The 14,976-nt window shown below is 42.8% G+C and overlaps 1 protein-coding gene across 2 annotated transcripts in view; it reads right to left on the bottom strand.

Moving 5' to 3' along the window:
- The window catches only part of ccdc33 (coiled-coil domain containing 33), a 335,403-nt gene that overhangs the window by 185,241 nt on the left and 135,186 nt on the right, over positions 1 to 14,976 (bottom strand). The gene's annotated exons all lie outside the window — the stretch shown is intronic.

Raw genomic sequence — 14,976 nt, 5'->3', positions numbered from 1 at the left:
GGTATCAGTGGTGTGTGGGTGAGCAAATGACAAAATATTCATCCTTCCATTTTCAGAAGCTGCTTTTTCCAATACAGAGTTGTGAGGTGTCAGAGTTCATTCCAATACCACTGAATGCATGGCAAGAGCAAGCATTTCATACATACTGGAGTAAATATAAGATAATCATTAACTCGTCTTTGGAATTTGGAAGGAAGGAAATGAAAGAAATAGGAGAAAGCCCACAAACACAGAGAGAATGTCCCAAATCCACAGAGATGTGTCCACAGAGCTGGCAAACAGCTCTATGCCATCCCAACACCCACATATTCCAATTTAAAAAGCGGGTAAGAATAAAGACATATACTTTTGAACATCGCTGAACTATCTATCTATCTATCTATCTATCTATCTATCTATCTATCTATCTATCTATCTATCTATCTATCTATCTATCTATCTATCATATTGTGCTATCTAAACAGTGATTTTCATATCTATCTATATAATCAGGTGTTTTTTTTGGTTTGATCTTCTTGATTTGACACCTTAATCTTCAAGGGTTAATTGTCTTTTTGCATGACCTTTTGGGGGTCAGAGCTCAGGTTTAAATATTTGTCTCTCTATTCATCTATTGTTTAGTTTTTTACATATCTATCTATCAATCTATCCGTGATGGTCCAGGTTAGCCACATACTCCTTGGCAGATTCTGAGAGCCACTTGACCCCAGAACTTTCCATAACATACCCTAGGATGAGCTGGGCAAATACAGATATCAGAGGTACATCAGTCAGTAAGAGGCAGGTGCAAGTGTTTAGTGCTTTTACTTAAAACACACAGTGACCTAAAGTGCAGTGTATCCTCAATAAATAAATAATCCATTGAAATCCAGTGCACATTCTGCAGGATAAAAGCAACAATTCTAAAATCTAAATAAAACAGTAATTTGAAATCCAGACAAAACCATCCCGAAATCAAGTTATTCCTCAGTCAGCCCAATGTGCCTTTCAACCCAAGTCTCCCCAGCTCACTCCAGCATGTCTTCTAACTGGCAGAGATGTCAATACCTAGGACCACTTCACCTAACTCCCATCCACCTGCGCTGACTGTCATCCTTTGGGACGCACACAGCCAGATCTCCGTCATTCCATACTCGAGTGCAGTACTACATAGGAAGTTCTTTCGTGGTCCCTGTTCCTAAACTGTTCATCAGGAACACCAATCACTTTCCTCCGCTTGTGAGGCGCAGTCGCCCTGTCCTCTGTGCTTGAGGTTTCTACCATCTGGCTTTCTTATGACTGTTCACCTTTCAACTGTCCTCCTAACAATCCTTTTTTCTCTTTCCATTGTCCCTCCTGATTTCACAGTGCAGGCTCTGTTTATAGCACCAGTCAGGAGCAATTGCTGTCATCATCAGCTCCGAGATTTGAATGAAACACTCGACCACTCCGCTCACATTTGTATATGTAATCACAATCAGACAAGCACCCCAATCAACCTCAGAGAGGTGTGAGCACATTCCTACCTACACCCTCTTCGAGCCTGCATGCTCTGGGACTCCAGGTTATTTATTTTAAATGCACAACTCCACAAACCCTTCTCATCACACACCTCCTCACATGGGAAGGCTCCACACTCTACCCCAACCAGTACAAATGGTGGCCCAGGTATGTGTCATGGCCTCACATCACCACACTAAAAGCAACTAAAAGCACTAGCAAATTCCATACTAAAAAACAAACCTAAGCCCCTTTGTATAAAGCAGGATATTAAAAGAATGACTTTTAAAACCATATGATAAAAGAATAAATACACTTAAGGACACTATTTACAAATAACTTACCGTATATACTTGCGTATAAGTCGGGCCTTGAAACCCGAAAAATCGGTCATAAAATCAGACCCTGACTTATTCACTCGTTCAAAAATATGACACCTAATAAGTTAATTAATTATTAATTAATTAATTTTACATCTTCTTGCCTCCTCCAATCTCGCAGACACATTGAATTTTGTTGCAGCAGCGCAGTTGCTAATTTTTTTTTGCCACTTTGATGACTTTTACTGTAAAACCAACTTCATATTTTCTTCTGATTGAAAAATCCATCGTAGATAAGGGATGCTCTTACGATAAAGGTGTTTGAGGGTGTGAGATACAAAAAACACAAAACAGTGCAAACGTTGCCTCGGAATCGTTTGGGTCTTACCATGTGGTCATGTAAGCACAATAAATAGAAAAAAAAAGGCTGTGTGCTCCGTGGTTACTCTCTCAGGTGGGCGTTAGCAAATCGGAATCTCTTGGACCAATAGTGTGGGTTTTTTAGCATTCAAATTATATGACCGACATTATAAAATACTGGAAATTATACAGTAAAATCAAGCCCCGACTTATCCGAGGGACAACTTAAATGCGTGCATATATGGTGTGGCACACGGCTGGGGGTGGTACCCAGCCGGGATGCCCAGGAGGACCAGAGGAGGGCTTGCGCCTCCTTCAGACCACGAGGGGTCGACGGCCCTGGTGGCTTTGGGGACCACGGGTACAGAGCCTTGAAGCTCAGCCCTGTAGGAGCCTGTGGCCACCACCAGGGGCGCCCCGATGCCTATGGAGCCCTGGACCTCAGTACTTCCAACACACCTGGAAGAGCTGGGGGGAAGAGGATCAGGGACACCTGTAGTGCTTCCGGATGCAGAGCCGATACTTCCGCCACACTGGGGAGTACCGGTGGAAGGTTGCCTGGAGACACCTGGAGCACATCCAGAAGTGTATAAAAGGGGCCGCCTCCCTCCATTTGATGACTGGAGTCGGGTGGCAGATGACAGAGCATGGAGGAGAGGAGTGGAGGCAGACCAGAAGACAGAAAAGGCATTGTGTAAGGGCCTGGACTTTGGGGGTGATTGGTGCTGCGGCACTGGGTTGTGTGTGTCACTGTTGTAAATATTAGTGTAAATAAACGTGTGTGGTGCTTCAAGAACCATATCTACCTATCTGTGTCCGGCAGTTCCTCGCAACGGTAAATGAAAAACATAAAAATAAGACAATTCAGATAATAAAACAATAAAAAGGCAGTAAACGTTACAAAAACTCTCACCACGTAAAAGCTTGTTTAAAAAGACACGTCTTTAGATTGTTTTAAAAGCAGCAACTAAGGAAGAATTTCTAAAGACATAAAGTTCTATTATCGATCACCCAGTGACTTGCATTCAGTGTGAGGGACAGCACAAAATTCCACATCAGATGACTGTAAATTGGGACAGGGTTTTATAGTATTTTAACATGTTTAAAATACAGATAGGACCACTGGCAAGAAGAGCCTTATACTGTATGTTAACAGGAGGATCTTGTAAGAGACCAATATCTAATAGGCAGCCAGTGCAAGGAAATCAGTGAAGTGGTTATACGTCCCCAATGTTTACTGAGTGTTCAAATTCTGGCTGTGTTGTAGTCTCTTCAGGCACCAGAGAGAAGAGCATTACAATAATCTAGCCGAGAGATGACAAAAGCATGACTAAGTACAACTGATATCATGACCAGTGAGAGAAGCTGAAAGAAAGCAGATCTGGTCACAGTTCTAACAGTCTTCCATTTAGTCCTACAGGGGTGCCAGTGACAGCTCAAGATAAGCCTGCAGTTCAAGCAAAGCATTTCAATATACTGTCACAGGCTTTTTTTCTTGCCTTTGAGGCTCTTGGGGCTTTCGGCCTTGTGGTCTGATGTGCACTTATGATTTACATTATAAGCAGGAATAATTTTAGTGTTTGAGCAGATATGGGGCTTGAATGGGGATGGAGTGTGTCAGTTCTGGACGAAACACCACATGTCAGCAAGGAGCAGCAGGACTGAGGCCAGTGGACGGCCCAAGGCAGAGTCCATTAGTTTTGTGATGGAGGCTGGACAACTAGTCTTAGAGGTCTAATCAATTTGTCAAGTGTCAGTGTTTTGAAGAGCAGCATTGGAGGGCTGCAGAAGTCAAATTCTTTTAAGGTATAACTGAGCCATACAGTAAACTGTGGGAGAGGTGAGACTTTTGATGGTGACTTCCCTATATAAAGGAAGACCACTGGTGACAATTCCCATGTGGTGCATCATAAAGTTTAAAAGAAATAGCAGCAAGTCGAGTGAATCATTTTCTTAACTATGCTTTTTATAAAGAAAAAAATTCCTGATTGCATTGTGTAACTACAAACCCTGATAGGAAAGTTACGTGCCAGCCTCACGGGCACTGCCAGGCATAAAAAAACAAAAAGTAGACCACAGAAGAGAAAAGGGAATGAGAAGAATGCAGTGATCCTGTGTATGAAGTGTGGGGGTCATCGGCTTACAATAAATCACCCCCGAGGATACAACACCTCTTTGCAAGTTTTTCACATTTATTTTTCAGCTGATTTGAACAAGTGATTTGTTTTGCCCTCATTATTGCTGATTTAAAGTGCATGTTGTGTGTCAGTATTCTCCAGTAGCAGTCTGGCTTTTCTTGTGGAATTGCTTTGCTGCCAGCTGAGTAATAAGCGTCAGCGTCTCAAGTGAGTGATGGCTTTTCTAGCTCTCTGGCTTCTGACTATGATGACCGTCTTTATTGATTCTTTTCACATAAATATTTATCAGTATCCTATCCAGGCTTGAACTCAGTGCTGCCCAAATAGACTGTAGCTGCTGTGACCCTAGCAGAGGAAATGGAGGGATGGACAGACTTCCAACAGGTTTAGTAGAATCTACTGAGAATAAGATGTAGCTTGATTTAGCACAATATTTGAGTCAATTGTAATATTGTGATTACTTGTGATTACTAGCTTAATCTGTCCATTGTCTGTGATGGCAGCATCATGAACAAGACCCTGCAAGTGGTGCCAGTCTTTTGCAGGGCATGTCCTCAAACTGAGGTAAAGACAGAGTCACAAATCAACCTAACATGTGCATATTTGGAATGTGATATTAGTCTGAAGTCACTGGAGAGAACATACAAACTCCATACTGTTTCCAAGGAGGGATTCATGGTAGGAGGAGTCACTGGCCCTACAAACAACTGTGTCTTTGGATCTCCTGCTGGCTAAGTGGTAGTCATTAATTACTTATCTATTGAAAAGACCATTTGTATACAATGCAAAACCAAGACTTTATGAACTCTGCAACTTCCTTGTGTTTGCACCTTCAGCTTTCTTACTGTGCATGGGGTCATGAGACTTGTGACTCTTATGGCCAAATTGCATTTACGGGACTCTTTCAGTGACTTTCAGTCTTGTTCTCCATTTACATAATCTTAGCGAGTTGGAGGCAGTCGGTGGTGCTCTCCTGTTATTTCAGTCAGGGAATGTGATATGCCTGGGGACGCAGTTCAATTAGTCCACAACTCACTCTGACAACACTGTCTTTAGTCATAGAGGTGGGCTTATGTGCATGAGAGCAAACCAAAGAGTACCCATCTACGAGTACAATGAATATAATGCAACGAAGACAACAAAGGAACGCGGGTGTGTTGGACCTCACAAACAGGAAGGAAGCTCGTCTGTCTGATGTCTCATGTTTTATACACCATGAGAGAATGGAAAAAAGATAAGAAGGGCAGACATTAATAGTGAGCCCCCCAATAGTGACCAGTACGTTATTTGCCTTTTCCATAAGTATGTAACATTCCAACTGTACAAAATGCAATTTAGATGAATGCAGGTAAGTATCACAACATGCGTCATTGAAAACAACTCTAGTATGTCTGTTGTGTTGGAATGTGGTTTTCTTCCATGAAAGGCGGCCATTCAGGGAATGAGACATTGCAATGGGCAGCTCTCAATCAGGGAAGAGTCACATAATAAGAACGAGCAAATCAGAGTACAATTAGAGTCTGTGTTTTTAAAAGTCTACATTTTTGTTCATCCATATTGTAATGCATGAGCTGGCATTTTCAGAAAGTGATAGGCATTTCAAATGATTTTAATCTTTCAAGCGACCCATTTAAGTGAATCGATTATTTTGATTTGTTTGATTTATTTATATGGTTATAGGCCGGCACATATGGGAAGCTGAAGATATTCCCCTCTGGTCGCATCATAAATACATCATTTATTGTTTTGTACATTATTTTGTGTATATGTATGTGTGTATAATTAATTATATAATTAACGTGATATTAATTCATATGACATTGTCCTGTTCCAGTGCACAAAGCATACAATTGATTTAAGACAAATAATTATAATAAAGATATAATGGTAGGGCTGCGATGGGCAGGCGCCCTGCCCAGGGTTTATTTCCTGCCTTGCGCCCTGTGCTGGCTGGGATTGGCTCCAGCAGACCCCCGTGACCCTGTAGTTAGGCTATAGCGGGCTGGATAATGGATGGATGGATATAATGGTAGCGGCGGCACGGTGGCGCAGTGTGTAGCACTGCTGCCTTGCAGTAAGGAGACCTGGGTTCACTTCCTGGGTCCTCCCTGCATGGAGTTTGCATGTTCTCCCTGTGTCTGCATGGATTTCTTCTCACACTACAAAGACATGCAGGTTAGGTGCATTGGCGATCCTAAATTGTGCTTGGTGTGTGTGTGTGTACCCTGCGGTGGGCTGGCACCATGCCTGGGGTTTGTTCATGCCTTGTGTCCTGTGTTGGCTGGGATTGGCTCCAGCAGACCCCCGTGACCCTTTGTTAGGATATAACGGGTTGGACAATGGATGGATGGATATAATGGTACAAAATGACAAGAGAATTGTGCAACTTGTCCTCGGCTAATGAAATCAAATGAATAAGAATCATGTGCCTTGTTCTCGGGTAATAATTCAGTTGGAACACGATAGAACCAAGTAATGACATATGCTCATTCAATGAGCCATGAAAAATGTACACTGAAGTAACATGGAAGCAAATCATTTTCACAAATTAGACAAAGATTTTAATTAGGTTCAGTTTTGTGTGAATAATCTGATAAAGGACATAAACATATCAGTTTTACAATTATGCTTAAATATTCTGCTTAAAACATTTCCAATAATGAACTATAAAAACCAACCTATTAATACATTCTAATATAAGTGTGTTGTTACTGTACCGTACTTGAATGATGAATGAGAGTATCATCAGTGACAGAGCTCTCCTTCACCCATGATAATTTAGTTTTAACTGGGAAATCAAGAATCAGCCGACAGCCGGGCGACACTTAACACATGCGCACTAACTGCAGTTCTAGTCGCTTGAAAACTATAATCACCACAAAAGTCACTATATGAGGTTAACAATGATTGACTAGTTTATTTGCAGAAATTGATTTTCACGTGTGATAAGCTTGTTTTTAAAGCCCGATTTTGACAGATAAATTACTCGACGTGGGGGCATCTGGTGCAGAATTGGCACAAGTCCCGGATGGGGTGCCAGACCATCTCCAGGGTACACTCGCACACACATCCAAACCGAATGCAATTGCGAGTGGGTTAGATGGAGAAATCATTAGCACAAGTGGCATGGTCAGCAGCTGCGCCTGTCTGCGGCATACGTCAGGTATTTAAAGCGAGCTAAAACGCTGCAATCGGTTCAAATCTTCCGCTTAGTCGCGTCCACGTCCCGCAGCGGGACCACCCGACATCAGTATGCAGCTCACACTCCCGCAATCAGCCCGCTCGCTCTTTCAAAGCCATTAAGCCGCACATGTAATTATTTTGTCACTTAACATGCTGAAACCACGCTGCTAAAATAGTCAGCTCCACACTCCGCAATTATTATCAGCAGAAGAGCTTTTCAGACCGCTGGATCAGGAAAGCAATTTCAGCGAGACAGATTTCACTCTTTGGAGCTCGTAGAATAAAAGACGGCAGAACAGGTGTGCTATGGGGAGTCCTCCTTCTCTGTCTACACCGCCGGTTCCCAATTGGGCAGACCGTGCGAGGCGACTGCAAAGGTGCATCTGGCTGGTCGCTAAACAGATGTTTATTAAATGTGTTTTCAAGAAATGGAATCATGATACTAATGTATGTGCGTGCCGTGTCGAAACGATCGCTCTGGGGCTGAGGAAAATGTCATGCAAAGGCATCAAGACTATCTGTGGGTTATAGAGATGGCTCTCCTTCGTGGGCACGACACCTGCACAGCGCAGCGCAGTTGGAGGAGAATTTGACTGCGTCATTATGCAAACCCTCCATAATAAACTTGGAGGGCATCCGAACATTCTGGATTGAATTCCACAATATAACGGTTCTAAAATGATACTTTTCTGTGGTTCCTCGTGGATCCACTGTTTGACAAAGAACCATTTCATTATTGGAAGGGTCCTCTGCATATGAAATTGGTCGTTTGGGCTTTAAAAAGGTTCCTAATATGGGAACAAAACAGAAATCTTTAATTTACAGTAGACAACTGTGCAGAAACAGCTCAAGAGAAATCTGTTACTATCTATCCATGGTTATTTATGGACTAGATAAGATACTGTATATAAACAAAAGATTCTTAGTCTTCATGAGGATAGTTCTTTTGGGAACCCAACATGTTTTCTCTGTGGTGTCACTCTGAAGAACCACTTTGGCACCTTTATTTTAAAGTCTGTGGTGTGCTCTGTGAAAAGCCATATATTTTTGAGCATCTTCAATCCCGGTCCCAATCGTGAAGGGCAGTGCCCATCCCAGCAACATCAGATGTAAGGCAGGAATCAATCCTGGGAAGAGGTGGCATTCCATCTCACAACACACTTTCATAATCCCACACATGGGGTCAACTTAATTAACCTAACAGATGTACACTCTCCAAGCAAATTACTAGGAACGCTACACTAATACTGAGTAGGGCCTCCTTTTGCTCTGAAAACAGCCTTGGTTCTTCGTGGCATGGATTCCACAACAGCAACAACATAGCACATTTTCATACAAATAATGTAGCTCAAAGTGGTTTACATGATGAAGAAAGAGAAAAAGACAAAGTAAGAATTAAAATCAGAGAACACTAATTAACATAGAATAAAAATATGGTTCGATAGCCAGGGAGGACAGAAAAAAAAAACCTCCAGACTCCTGGAGAAAAAATACAATCTGCAGGGGTTCTTAGGCCACGAGACCACCCAGCCTCCTCTAGGCATTCTACCTAACATAAAGATGTTGGGAGCATTTCTTTGAGATTCTGGACTGTGTTGATTTGATTGCATATGCAATTTCTGCAGATTTGTCAGCTGCACTTTCATGCTGCAAATCTCCCATTCTGTCACAATACTGAAGGAGTTCTGTTAGATTCAGATCTGGTGACTGAGGACGTCACTGAAGAACACTAAACTCATTTTCATGTTCATGACATCAGTTGGAGATGACTGTTGCTTTGTGATGTGGTGGATTATCATGCTGGAAGCAGCAGAGGTGGCCTTTGGGGGTGGCAACTAGGGCAATCGCCCCAGGCCCCATGGCGGAGGGCAGCCCCACGTTAGGAGATTCTTTTGTCACCGTCAGCTCATCATACAAATATGCGGGGCCTCTGCAAGACATTTAAATCCATTATAGACTGAAATATGGTACGTGGTGGATTTCTTCAGAATAAGGCACCATGTTTTTTAACAATAATAAGGTGTACAGCATTAGAGGCGGACAAGCCCGTGAGCGTGGTGGTACAGTATATAGCCTACACTTATGGCTTTCGGCCCCGCATATAACACTCGCGCAAGGCCCCGTGTACTCCAAAGGCCGCCTCTGGAAGCAGCAATTAGAAGACAGGTAAATTGTGGCCATGATTGTGTTAACAATACTCAAATAGGCTGTGTATTCAAGTGATTGGTACTAATGGGTCAAAGTGTGCCAAGAAAGCATTTCCCACACCATTGTGCCACCAACACCATGCAGGCTGGATTGTTCACATAAGGCAGGTTGGGTGCTTGGATTCATTCTGTTGTTTGGCAAATTCTGACCTTACCACCTGTGTGCCTTAGCAGAAATCAGAGATTCATCAGACCAGACTACGTTTTCTACTCTTCAGCTGTCCAGTTTTGGTGGGCCTGTGCCCACTGAATCTTCAGCTTTCTGTTTTTGGCTGACAGGAGAGGAACCCGACACAGTCTTCAGCCATTATAACATATCTGTCTCAAGGTATTTGAGATACTTTTCTGCTCACCACAGTGGTGATGATCTGAGTTACCACACCCTTTCTGTCACCTTAAACCAGCCTGATCATTCTTCTCTGACCCCTCTCAATCATAGTACTGCCATTCGCTTGATGTTTCTTATTCTTTGTGCCAATCTGAGTAAACTCTAGAGCCTGTTGTGCTGGAAAATCCCATGAGATCAGCAGTCACAGAAATATTCAAACCAATCCTTCTGACATCAACAATCATACCACGCTAAGGATGACTGAGATCACTTTTTTCTCATTCTGAATTTGATGTGAACATTAACTGAAGCTCCTGACTGGTATCTACAGGATTTTATGCATTGAGTCGCTGTAACATGGTTGTCTGATGAGATCATTGCATGTCCAAGTGCTCCCAATTATTTGCTCAGTGAGTGCAGAACGTGGGAGAAATGGACGTCGAAGCAGTGCGCTGTATAAAAACTGGTCGACTGATTTACAGTGTGAGTCTTCCCAGATTTATTATTTGAGTTTCTAATATAAACAGGTCCTTTCTCTTGAGTTAGCTACATGGAATCCACTATGTCTGCCTTTCCCGCAAGGGAGCAGAGCAATAAAATAGGCAGAGCCTGCGCAATCCTTTAATCTGCTGCTTTCCTTTTCTAACGCAATCGGCGCGCCAGTGCAGCGTTACTTGTAGCAATTATAGCTACATGGTTGCATCTCCACAACCCAGACGTGCGTCCTCACATGTCAGGCTTGTGCTGGCAGCTTCACCGGTGAAAGCGTTTTTGAGAAAGCAGCAGCAGGAAAGCCAGGTGAACACCGCGGGAGCGAGCGAAGTACGCGCATTGACGCCGGGACTTAGGACCAGCAGCCATGCTGACACAGGACCCTGGCGCCAACCCCTAATTGTGCAATCTTACTGTCATATTTATAACCCAAAAAAGCTAATAAACGCTGCTTTCGTATGTAATTGCAGGAGTACACGGGTCAGTGAAAGAGATAATTTATGATTGTGTCACAGGAGGTTCTCCGCTGAATTCCACCGACTTCGCTGCTGAAAAGAGCACAGTGGGGTGCAAGCAGAGAAAAGAGAGAAAAAAAGGGAAAAAACAGAAAGCTGCATATCTAATCTGCTGTCGTGTGTGCGCTCTGTGAACTGCGTATGTGAACGTTTAAATTATAAAAGACCAGCGACTGCCCAAGGTCCAGTGGCCAGTGGTCAGCCCTGCTGCTTGAGGGGCCTGCAATCATGTGAAAAAGTAAGTACACCCCATGAAACGTTTTTTCTTTTTAACATATGTGGACAGATCAGGATTTGATCTTCATTTAAAACATTTGTCCATAAGAGTGATATAATACAACAAACACAATTTCATAATGGGTGGCGCAGTGGTAGCATTGCTGCCTCACAGTAAGTAAACCTGGGTTCACTTCCTGTGTGTTGCGTGGGTTTCCTCCTGGTGCTCCGGTTTCCTCCCACAGTCCAAAGACTTATTCAAAAAGACAGCTTATTCAAAACTCAGCTGCAAGAGTCCTCACTCAAACCAGCAGCAGCGAGCACATCACACCCATCCTGCTCTGTCTTCACTGGCTCCCTGTGTCTTACAGAATCGAATATAAAATCCTACTAATAACTTACAAAGCCTTAAATAACCTCGCGCCAAACTACATCAGTGACCTTCTCCATCACTATGTGCCTGTCCGCCCACTAAGGTCCTCTGATTCTGGCAATCTTGTTGTGCCCCACACTAATCTACACTCCATGGGTGATGGGGCCTTCAGCTGTATAGCGCCCAGACTCTGGAATGACCTACCGAAATTAATCAGATCAGCCGACTCCATGAATTCTTTTAAAAAACAACTCAACACTCATCTGTTCAGGAAGGCTTTTAGCTCTACTTGACTTCATTTCCCTTCTCTCAGTTTACCTCTCTGTCAAGATGCTCATGTAACCTGTGTTGTGTGTGCTAGGCCATCAATTATGTTGTCTGTTAGGCTTTCTCTGAATTTACTGTCTTAATCTTCTTTATTTATTTATTTGGTTTGTACAATGCTATATACTGTATACGGTGGCGCAGTGGTAGCGCTGCTGCCTCGCAGTTAGGAGACCCGGGTTCGCTTCCCGGGTCCTCCCTGCGTGGAGTTTGCATGTTCTCCCCTGTCTGCGTGGGTTTCCTCCGGGCGCTCCGGTTTCCTCCCACAATCCAAAGACATGCAGGTTAGGTGGATTGGCGATTCTAAATTGGCCTGGGTGTGTTTGTGTGTGTCCTGCGGTGGGTTGGCACCCTGCCCAGGATTGGTTCCTGCCTTGTGCCCTGTGTTGGCTGGGATTGGCTCCAGCAGACCCCCGTGACCCTGTGTTCAGATTCAGCGGGTTGGAAAATGGATGGATGGATATACTGTATACCCTGCCGTTCTTTCTTATATTCTGTAAGTGCCTTGAGCATGGGAAAGGCACTATATAAATAAAATGTATTATTATTATTATTGAAGACATGCAGGTTACGTGCATTGGTGATTCTAAATTGTCCCTAGTGTGTGCTTGGTGTGTGTGTATGTGTGTGTGCGCGCGCCCTGAAGTGGGTTGGCACCCTGCCTGGGATTTGTTCCTGCCTTGCGCCCTGTGCTGGTTGGGATTGGCTCCACCAGACCCCTGTGGCCCTGTGTTAGGATATAGCGGGGTGGACAATGACTGACTGACAATGTCATAATTACATCTTGTAGTCAATTGTTTAATAGAAATAGAAATAAGTGCAAATTTTGCTTGTGAAAAAAGTAAGTCCACCCCTCCATTTATCACTACCTCAAATACAAATCAGGGGCACCAGATCACGTGTAAATGATTAGCAGGTCATTTGAGAGGGTCTTGTCTGGTCCCGTTGTTTTGCTTATTGAAACCTCAAATATTTACTTTGGTTTGCTTTGCTCTTTGCTCTTGACGAATGTGTAATCACCATTGCTGAGATTTAAAGAGCTTTATGAGGCCTTCAGATAAAAAGTTACAAATGCCTATGAGTCTGAGATTTAAAAAAAGTCATGAAAACATTTAGAAGTTAACCATTCTACTCTCTGGAAAATCATCTACAAGTGGAGAAGATGTCATACAAATGCCAATTGGTCCAGGGCCAGACTGCCTCATCAAGTTCAGCCCAAAAGAAGACAATAAGATGCTGAAAGAAATCTCCCAGACCCCCAGAATTTAATTACGGGTCCTCCAGGTAGCTGTTGCCACTGTCGAAGTTAAAGTCCATGAGTCTACCATTAGAAAGAGGCTGCACAAATTAGAACTACATGGAAGGTGAACCTGTTCATGGTCAAGACTAAAATTTGGATTTCTAGAATAATGTGCTATGGCCAGGCAAGGCAAAGAGAGAATTATCTGGCCACAGTATCTGAAGATATGTTTGGTGAAAACCAAAGAAAACATTTGACAAGGAAGAACCTCTAAAGCATGATTGTGTAGATGTTATGGTTTGCGGTTGCTTTGCTGAATCAGGGCTGGGGAAGCTCACCATCATAGAATCCATGATTATTTTTTCATTGTACCAGGGGGTACCTGAGAATAATGTGGCACCATTTGTCAGAAAACTGAAGCTCAGCTAAAATTGGACCATATAACATAAAAGGTTCTGGAATGGCCAAGTCTGAGCCTGGATTTCAGTTATGTTGAGATGCTGTGGGAGATTTTAAACAGGCTATGAATGCAAGATCTCCTTAAGCATCACACAGGTGAAAGAATTCTGCATGGAGGACTGGGAAAAACCTGGCAGTGGAGGTCAAAGACTCCTAGACAGTTATGGAAATGCTAACTTGAAGGGGCAAGATCAGCTATTAGAGCCTAAGGACTATTTATTTTTTTCCAACGATGGAAATGTGCATATCTCTTCATTTTCACTGAGTAAATTATTGTAAGGTCAAATATTCTTTTTTTTTTTAAATTATATAACCTGTACCTGTAGGTACTGTTTAAATGAAGATCAAATTTTGATATGTCCACATATGTTAGAAAAAATAATATTGCATGTGGTGTAGTTACTTTTCACATAACCCATGCCTGATCTTTGTCAATGTGGAGTTTGCCTGCTCTTCCAGTGTTTGTGTGGGTGTTTCTTCCACAGCCCCCAAGATGGATTTGGATTTGGATTGGTGACTCTAAATCAGACCCAGTAGGTCTTTGTGTGTGCCATGTGATGGACTAGCTCTCTGTTCTTCAGGTTGTTTCTTGAAAAGGTTTGAAGTTGGTTTAGACACATTTGTATGCACATTCAGTTCTATGCAGGCAGTAACCTTTAAATTAATCTGAACATTTGAGAAGGTGCTTAATGGAGTGGTATAGTGAGGAGTTGGTTTCAGTTTTTGGCTAGGACCTGGCGTGGTCTCTGTCTGTTTCCCAATGTGAGAAGCCATACTGTCTGGTTGAGTGACGACTCCAAGCTGTGCCAGGGTAGCTGCGTGCCCAGTGACTGGTCTCTGCTCAATGCCATTATGATATGCTCTGCCTTCCTATGACCATGCAATAAATAAGCATCTTCAGAAAAATTGACTTATTAACTATAAAATAATGTTTATAATAGATAGTTTATGATTAAACCTTTTAAGTATCTATTCTACTTGCACAGCAATGTATTTAATTAAAAAAGACCTTTTAAGAAACATCAAAATGAAAAAGCCATTAAACAATTTGATACGAAACACAGGAAGCCATTATTGTATTACTCTTAGAGATTAAAATAACCTCCACCTGACCTCACTGAGCTGCTCATTTTTCCTTTGGCTTTACTGGACAAGCATTTGCTTTTATCGGCAGGAGCTTCCCAGATGGGACTGCTCTACTCCAGACCTGTGACTTCCAAACCATACAACTACACATATAATTAAATCAAATGACTGCAGCCAGCCATCCATATAAGTATTTGGTGTTTTGCCATTAGAGCTTCTTAGGGAGCCAGATCCCGTCTCATTGCGTACGATACAA

The sequence above is a fragment of the Polypterus senegalus genome, chromosome 12 (genome assembly GCF_016835505.1).
Source record: "Polypterus senegalus isolate Bchr_013 chromosome 12, ASM1683550v1, whole genome shotgun sequence".
In the NCBI taxonomy this organism is placed as follows: domain Eukaryota; kingdom Metazoa; phylum Chordata; class Cladistia; order Polypteriformes; family Polypteridae; genus Polypterus; species Polypterus senegalus.
This window is presented reverse-complemented; position numbering and strand designations above follow the sequence as displayed.